Raw genomic sequence first — 9,592 nt, forward strand, 5'->3', positions numbered from 1 at the left:
AGGAGTGCAGATATCTTTCTGAGATACTAATTAATTTTCTTTGGATGTCTACCCAGAAGTTAGATTGCTGGATCATATGGTAATCCTATTTTTAATTATTGGAAGAACCTCCATACTGTTTTCCATAATGGCTACACTAATTTAGATTCCTATCAACAGTGTATAAGTTTCCCTTTTCACCACATCCTCACCACCACTTGTTATCTTTTGTCTTTTTGATTACACTTGAAATTTGCTAAGAGAGTAGATCTTAAGTATTCCCACCACATACACACACACACACACACAAAGTAGCTATGTGAGGTGATGGGTATGATAATTAACCTAATTGTGGTAATTATTTCACAATATATATGTATATCAAAACATCACTTTGTACACTTTAAATACATAAAATTTTTGTTTGTCAATTATACCTAACTAAAGCTAGGGGAAAAAAATACAGTGATAATAGGCTGTCCTGCTGCTACAAACTTCACATGGCTTATACAAACTTCACATTTATCATGGCAGAACCAGCTATCCACAGGGTTGTAGCACAGGAAAAAATTGAATTAAAAAAAACCGAGAAGCAGGATGAGACCAAATCTCTATGTAAACATCATTAATCAAACAAGGTGAATTCTCAACTTGGACGTGCATTTCCTCTAAACCAACTGAGAGAAGGAGCAGAAGGATAGAATGTGTCAGGTTGATCACAAACTGCAATATACAACATAACGTTCCATAAAAATTAATCTCCACCAAAAAAAAAGAAAAGAAAATGACGAAGGCATAACAGTCCTTTATAAGATGTTGATAAATATTGAAGCCTGATAATGGACACTCAACATCTGCCTAACTGGTGTTTTGAACAATAGGAATAAGCACTTCTAAGGGAAACATTACTTATTGAAAACTTTTAAGAAATAAAAAACTCTTGAATATATAGATAAAAATGTCACACTGATTTTAAGATAAAAAATATAGATAATGATCAACAGCAAGACTGACCTTGATTCAACTCCTAGATTTGAAGAATAAAAAAATAACACAGTTGGCATCTAGGCAGACAAAGCAAGTCTCTGAGACTTTCACTATTGCCCATGAAGAATTATTACTCCCAGAATTATCTTCCCTTAGTAAACATGTAAAAATACAGAAAAAGTATATGAACCAACTGTTTTCATGCATTAAACAATAGGCATCACAAGACTGTGAACTATGAGAGAAGGGAAACAATAACGTGTGCCCTGGACTGTGCCGAAGGACTCGCTGAAAGCAGTTTTCAGCGTGCTGCACGGGGAGGAGAAATCCAGAAGAGGACAGTCTGATTTGCAGCATGTAAGAGCCAGATATCAAAGTCAAGGGAGGCCAAAGCAGCGAGAATTAGCAGGACAGACTAACAGAGAGAAGAGGGCTTCACAAAGAGAACTGGGAGGATCTGCAGAGAGATTCCCTGGAGTCTTTGGGTGAGTGACGATCTGTACCTGCATTAAGTAAAATTACATGAGAGAGGAAAAACCACCACAAGCGACAGGCCAAAAGAATTTCTGGAGCTCATATGGGCCTGGGGAGAGTTCACATTTGTTCCAGCCAGAGTGAAAGACAGGGAATACACCAAGTATCAGGCAGAGTTCTTAGAAGAATCACACCTTAGTAGTGGGTTAGATTAGCTCTAGAGCCAAGGCAGCTCTGAATCCACCATCACCAAACTTACAGGCAAGCCACAAAATCATTCAACTCACCCCAAGTACCTTCACTGCCTACCAGAACAAACTCCATCTATCTTTAAAGAAATAGGATGAAATCCTTCACTTAATAGCATATAATTAAAAATGTCCAGTATACATTAAAAAATTACCAGAAATGCAAAGAAGCAGGAAAATTTGATCCATAACAAGAAGAAAAGTTAATTGATAGAAGCAGACCAAGAAAAGACAGAGATGATGGAATTAGCAAAAAAGAAATAGAAATTAAATCTTGTATCATCTATTACATATACTATAAAACACTCAAGTGCATAAATGAAAACATAAATATGAATGAAAGACAAAAAAGACTCAACTAGCACACATAGAGAAGAAATGTATAATATCTGAAATGAAAAATACTCTGGGTAATACTGAAGCACATTAGACATTGTAGAAGAGAATAATAGTGAACTTGAAAAGATAGCAATAATAATCACCAAAATGTAGCACAGAGAAAAAAAAGACAGAAAAAAATGAACAAAAATTAGTGACCTTAGAACAATATCAACTAGTCTAACATTGGAATCCCAGGAAAGAGGTGGGGGGCAAACAGTATTTGTGGAAGTAGTGGTTGAGATATTTGTCAAATTTGATAAAACTGTAAACCAACAGGTAAAAGAAACACAGTAGCTTCCAAGTAGAATAAATATAATAACCAAATTGAAGAAACTTAGTTATAAAGAAAAAATTAAAAACACCCCAAAAAAGAGACACATTATTGACAAAGGAACTAATATAATAAATACTTCTCATCATAAACATTCATATCATTAGACAATTTTAGTACTCAGAGCAAAACAAATGAATGGACAAAAAAGTCAATCTAAAAATCTATTCAAACGAAAATTTAAAAAATCAGGGGCCGGCGCGGTGGCATAGTGGTTAAGTTTGCGTGCTCCACTTTGGCAGCCTGGGGTTTGCAGTTTCGGATCCTGGGTGTGGACATACACACTGCTTATCAAGCCATGCTGTGGCGGTGTCCCACATATAAAGTAGAGGAAGATGGGCACAGATGTTAGCCCAGGGCCAATCTCCCTCAGCAAAAAGAAGAGGATTGGCAATGGATGTTAGCTCAGGGCTAATCTTCCTCACAAAAACAAAAAAAAAAATTAAAAAATCTTAAATGAAGGCAAAGCCATTTTCAACAAAGAAAAGCTGACAGATTTTATCACGAGCACACATGCACTAGAAGAAATGATAGACACATAGAAAGTGACAAGAGATGAAAGTGTAGATTTTCACAAAGGAATAATGAAAGTTGGAAATGATAAATACAAAAGACACTTTTCTCACATTTTAAGTAATATTAAAAGGTAATTGACTATTTAAAACAAAAATTATAGTATATTGTGAGATTTATAGTATATTGAAGAGAAAAATATATGACAATAATAGGACAAAGAACTATAGAGAGAACTGCAGAGGGAAATGGAAGGATAGAGTTGTAATGTTTTTAAATTATACTTGAAGTAATATAAAAATTATTTGAAGGTTCACTGTGCTAAATAAAAAATATATACAGATACAAAAGCAAAGACACGATCCATGAGAAAAATAATTGATAAGCTAGATATCATTAAAATGAAAAATGTCTGTTCTGTGAAATATAGTCTCAAGAGAATTAAAGGACAAGCTACAGACTGGGATAAAATATTTGCAAAAGACACATTTGATAAAAGACTGTTATCTGAAATATACAAAGAACTCAATACTCAACAATAAGTAAACAAACACCCTGATAAGAAAATGGGCCAAAGATCTTAGCAGATACCTCACCAGAGAAGATATAAATATGGCGAACAAGCATATGAAAAGATGCTTAACATCATATGTCATTAAGTAACTGCAAATTAAAACAAGATACCAGTACATACCTATTACAATGGCCAAAGTCCGGAACACTGATAACGTCAAATGTTGGCAAGGATGTGGATTAAGAAGAACTCTCATTTATTGCTAATGGGAATGCAAAATGGTACGGCTACTTGGGAACACAGTTTGGCAGTTTATCACAAAACTAAACATATTCTTACCATACGTGATCCAGCCATCTCACTCCTTGGTATTCAACCAAAGGCGTTGAAAACTTACGTCCGCGAAAACATCTGCACACAGGTGTCTGTAGCCGCTTTATTCATAATTGCCAAAACTTAGAAGCAACCAAGATGTCCCTCAGTAGGTGAATGGATAAATAAACTGCGGTACAGCTAGACAATGGAATATCATTCAGTGCTAAAAAGGAATGAGTATCAAGCCATGAAAAGACATGGAGGAATCTTAAATGCATATTACTAAGTGAAAGAAGCCAATCTGAAAAGGCTACATACTATATGATTCCAACTATATGACATTCTGGAAAAAGCAAAACTATGGAGACTGTAAAAAGATTAGTGATTGCCAGGAGTTGATGGGTGGGGGAGGGATGCATAGGTGTAGAACAGAGGATTTGTAGGACAGTGAAAATACTCTATGTGATACTATAATAACGGATACATGTTATTACATATTTGTCCCAACCCATAGGCTGTACAATACCAAGAGTGAACCCTAAGGTAAACTATGAAATTTGGATGGTGATGATAGATCAATGTAGTTTTATCAATTGTAACAAATGTACCATTATGGTAGGATAATAGGGGAGGCTATGCATGTGTTGGGGCAGGGAGTATATGGGAAATCTCTGTACCTCCCTCTCAATTTTGTTTTAACTTACATTTACATATGTAGGCAATAGTAAGGGAAACATAGCAATCAAAATAGGTAAAGGGCGCACATTCTTTTAATATAAGTAAAGAGTATGAATTATTGCACACACATAGAGATTCTAAACAAAAGATTTAGCTGTTTTCTCCCATTGGAAGAATGAGTTTCCCTGGCCTTTATGCCTTCATTAAGGTAGGTTCTCTTCTTATGAGATTGAGGTCCCTCTTGCCATCATTTCAAAGCTCCTTTTGCTACTGTAGTCTTTCGGGGTTCCCTCAAAATCAAACTCTAAGACAAAGACTTGGGGGCAAGTAGTTTATTCAAAAATTGATCTTAGAAAGCATTAGTGAAAATGGAGAAAGAGAGGGAATGGAGAAAAGCCAATGTGAATGAGTGACTAATGCTGTGTGCTCAGTCTTGCTGGGGACATCTAGAACATGTTTCCAAATCATTTCATAGGGGGACAGGAAGACTGGAGCGTTTCCTCACTTACTCTCAGCTTCCATTGGTTCGGAGTTGCCTAAGAGGCATTAACTCCTCATCCCTAACTCCCTCTTTGCCCCTGCTCTTCTGGGCAGAAATCTTCAAGTTCATGTGCAATTTCACAGTGTCTAGTCTCTGATCAATTAGCAAATTATGAAGTCAAACACAAATATTGTTCTCTAGAAAATTAAATAATCCTGTTAAACAACGCCCCAGGATGACAATGAAAGGTCATGTTACTCAATCTTGGCCTTACTTTCAAGTGTTGAATAATTTTTTACTATGTGCCCTTGAATTTTCATTACATTTCAAGTTATACCCCTTTGTAATAATATAAGAGATACTCCAAGTGGACTCAGGGCTTCATATTTCAGTCTTTATCAATTTATTCCTTTTTTTTTATCTGATAGCAGTGAATTTAAAAACTGCTTACTACTTGTAAACTCACAGAATTATAGACACTTTCTAATTTCAGGAAAGAAAAGCCTGATTAAGTTGCTGGAAAAATAAAATTAACCCTGGATATCAAGTTTATAAATGTAGTCAGATTGCCCCCATCTTCTAGTCTTCTGTGAAGAAATAAAATTGCCTAAAATAGTACTAATAAAAGTTGCCTTTTAATTTCAATGCATAATAATAAAAGATTTACCATTTCCTTAGCATTCTTCCCAATAATGAATGTATTTAACATACATCCAAGTATATTCCAAGCATTATATATATATATTTTTTTAATTATTGTTATTGTGGGATTTTTTTTTTTTTTTTTGTGAAGAAGATCAGCCCTGAGCTAACATCTGTGCTAATCCTCCTCTTTTTGCTGAGGAAGACCGGCTCTGAGCTAACATCTATTGCCAATCCTCCTCCTTCCCACCCCCCCCAAGCCCAGGTAGATAGTTGTATGTCATAGTTGCACATCCTGCTAGTTGCTGTATGTGGGACACAGCCTCCGTATGGCTGGACAAGCGGTGCGTTGGTGCACGCCCCGGATCCGAACCCGGGACGCCAGTAGCAGAGAGCTCGCACTTAACCACTAAGCCATGGGGCCGGCCCTCAAGCATTATATTTCTTAATGAATTTAAGAGCAATTATCAGAATCTTTGGGGATAAGGCTCAGCATCAGGAAATATTAAAAGCTTCCTAGGTCGTTTTAGTTCACAGCTAGGACTGCAGATCATTGTCGTGTTCATCGTGTTCCTTTACATTCTTCGCTGAGAAGGAATAAATAATTGGGTTTGGGCAGCTTCAACTTTCTCCAATAGCACAGAAATCTGCACACTTGTGAAGCCATACCTTCTCTGTAGTAGACCGGTATCATTTGTTCGTTGTCACTTGGTGAGACGGAAAGATAGTCTGAGAATTTGAACATAACTTAAATGATATCTAACTGTGGTATACTTTTCTGAATTTACATTCTACTGGCTTCTGTGTAAAATGAGTTGATAAAAAGATGAATTCAATACTTGAGTGTTCTGGAGGGAGTCAAGATGGTGGTGTAGGCAGACTCTGAACTCACCTCCTCCCGTGGACACAGCCAATTTACAACTACTCGTGGAAAAATTACCCCTGAGACAGAGCTGAAAACTGGATAAGAGGAACTCCTGCAACAACAGACAATCCTAACTGGGGTGGAAGAGGCAGAGACTCCCTTCCGGAGAGGAAAAACGCCGCCTTCACAAGCCGCCAGCGTCACGGCCGCCGGGAGCAGCTCACAGGTACGCAGCCTCCCTGGAGGCGCGGGGCCCTGAGCCGGGGAGCGCCCCTGCTGTGGGCATATTGTGGACCCAGCACAATCGACACCAGCGGCATAATATCTGACTTTGCTGCTACTAAAGCATTGGGTAGCATCCCCAGAAAACCCGGCTCACAAAGAAACTAAAACTGGCTCTTAAAGGGCCCACGCACAAACTCACCCGTTCCAGAAAGCATCCTAAAATCACCAGAAAGAAAGGTGCACACTGCTTTGGTGACAAGAGACTCACCTAATAGGCCCTGAGTGCATCTCGGTGAGGGGTGAGACCTCTCCAGGGACTGGGACATTGGCGGCGGCCATTGTTGTGGCCTGGTGTGAGCGTGCTGACACAGACGCCATTGGAGTTTTCCCTGAGACCTGCTAGCCCAGGGTCTGCTCCACCCGCTAGAGCACCGATCTAATCCAGCTCAGCCAGGGCAGGCAGCCCACCCTAGAGACTAGCCCCACCCAACAACAAGCCCTCAGGCAACGTGTGGGCCTGCATAGATTGGTGACTGGATTTTCTGCAGCCTGGCAACTGAGCTGACTTGAGCGGGGCAGGGTGTGCACAAGGAGCCGGTGGAGAGTGTGGGGTGGTGGCGGAGTGTGTGGGGCTCCCGCCGTGGAGAGACTGGGTCCGCTTGGGTAGGTCGGGGCGCTCACACGGGGCAGGACTGTGTTGACTGTGTGTGTGGACCTGTGGGTGGCAGGGCTTGTCAGCCACAGAAGACTTGTACTTCTCAAAGACCCACATAGGAGGTTTGCCCCACCTTCCAAAGCCTGAAACAATTGGGTGCTCCTGTGCATGAGGTCAGCCCCACCCAGCTGCAATCCTCAGAGAGCTGACAAGAGACCTAATAGGCTAGAGGTTTACAGCAATTCTAAGGCCCTGAGCCTAACAACCTGCCACGCTGGGGGCCTACTCACTTAAAAGAAATACTGCAACACAGATGTGGTATTAGAACTTGCAGCCAACTGTGCTGGGGCTCCTCACACCTGATAAAGAGACTGAAGGGCCCACAACAACTACAAGCAGCTGAGCATTACAACAGCTGGCCAGGAGCATAACTCAGCCTCCCTGGGCGCCTATAGGGAGAGCTAACAGGCCACAATAGAAGCACACACGTAGCCCACATAGGGGCCACCCCTGGAACATTGAGAACTGAGGGAAGCACACTGGAAGCCTCCTAAGCCATCACTTACATAAGGTCACCTATCCAAGAGCAGGAGACGTAGCTGACCTACCTAATACATAGACACAAGCACAGGGAAAGAGGCAAAATGAGGAGGCAAAAGAATACATTCCAAGTAAGGGAACAGGACAAAACCCCAGAAAAGGAACTAAGTGAAACAGAAATGAGCAACCTACCCGACAGAGAGTTCAAACTAAGAGTGTTAAGGATGCTAACTGATCTGGGGAGAAGAATAGATGAACTCAGTGAGAATGTCAACAAAGAAATGGAAGATATAAAAAGAACCAATCAGAAATGAAGAATACAATACTGGAAATGAAAAATTCATTAGAGGGACTCAAAAGCAGAGTAGAGGATACAGAAGAACGGATCTGTGAGCTGGAAGAAAGACTAGAAGAAATTACCCAAGGTGAACAGGTAAAAGAGAAAAGAATTAAAAAGAGTGAGGACAGTCTAAGGGACCTCTGGGACAACATCAAGCACACTAACATCCGTGTTATAGGTGTCCCGGAAGGAGAAGAGCGAGACAAGGGGGCAGAGAATCTATTTCAAGAAATAGATGAAAACTTCCCTAACCTAAGGAAGGAAACAGACATCCAGGTACAGGAGGCACAGAGAGCCCCAAACAAGATAAACCCAAAGAGGCCCACACCAAGACACATCATAATCAAAATGTCCAGAATTAAAGATAAAGAGAGAATCCTAAAAGCCACAAGAGAATGTCAAGTTACATACAAAGGAAACCCCATAAGGCTATCAGCTGACTTCTCAGCAGAAACCTTACAGGCTAGAAGAGAATGGCACGATATATTTAAAGTGCTAAAAGGAAAAAACTTACAGCCAAGAATACTCTACCCAGCAAGGTTATCGTTCAAAATGGAAGGAGAGATCAAAAATTTCCCAGACAAGCAAAAATTAAAGGAGTTTGTCACCAAGAAACCAGTGTTACAAGAAATGTTAAAGGGACTGATTTAAGGGGAAAAGAGAAGACAACAAATAGGAAAAATTATCTATTTCCACGATTAGAACGTAATGGATACAAATGCACAAAAAAGAAGTTGGATATGATATCAAAAACATAAAAGGAGGGAGGAGGGTAGTTAAAGAGTACAGCTTTCAGACAGAGGTCAAACTAAAGTGACCATCAATTCTGTATAGAAGAAGTAAGGAACAAAGAAGGACTACTAAAACACTGAGGGAAAAAAAAAAAAAAAGTTAAAAAATGGCAGTAAGTACATACTTATCAATAGCTACTTTAAACGTCAATGGACTAAATGCTCCAATTAAAAGGCATAGGGTGGCTGACTGGATAAAAACAAGACCCATATATATGCTGCATACAAGAGACACACTTCAGACCTAAAGACACTCACAAACTGAAAGTGAAGGGATGGAAAAAGATACTCCACGCAAATGGCAATGAAAAGAAAGCAGGGGTAGCAGTACTCATATCAGACAAAATAGACTTTAAAACAAAAACTGTAAAACGAGACAAAGAAGGGCATTACATAATGATCAAGGGAACAATCCAACAAGAGGATATAACACTTGTAAATATCTACGCACCCAATGTAGGTGCACCTAAATATATAAAGCAATTATTAACAGACATAAAAACAGAAATAGACAGTAACACAATAATAGTAGGGGACTTGAACACTCCACTTACACCAACGGATAGATCATCCAAACAGAAGATCAATAAGGAAACATTGGCCTTAAACGACACACTAGAACAGATGGACCTA

At 39.5% G+C, this 9,592-nt stretch overlaps 1 long non-coding RNA gene across 1 annotated transcript in view; it reads right to left on the reverse strand.

Moving 5' to 3' along the window:
• Positions 1-7,019, reverse strand: part of LOC147913432 (uncharacterized) — a 38,807-nt gene extending 31,788 nt beyond the window's left edge. The window contains exon 1 of the long non-coding RNA XR_015548718.1: positions 6,902-7,019. This is a non-coding gene — a long non-coding RNA (uncharacterized LOC147913432). The remainder of the gene's footprint in view (positions 1-6,901) is intronic.
• Between the last annotated feature and the right edge of the window lie 2,573 nt (positions 7,020-9,592).

This window comes from Ceratotherium simum, chromosome 27, assembly GCF_057802395.1.
Source record: "Ceratotherium simum simum isolate JZ-2026a chromosome 27, ASM5780239v1, whole genome shotgun sequence".
In the NCBI taxonomy this organism is placed as follows: domain Eukaryota; kingdom Metazoa; phylum Chordata; class Mammalia; order Perissodactyla; family Rhinocerotidae; genus Ceratotherium; species Ceratotherium simum.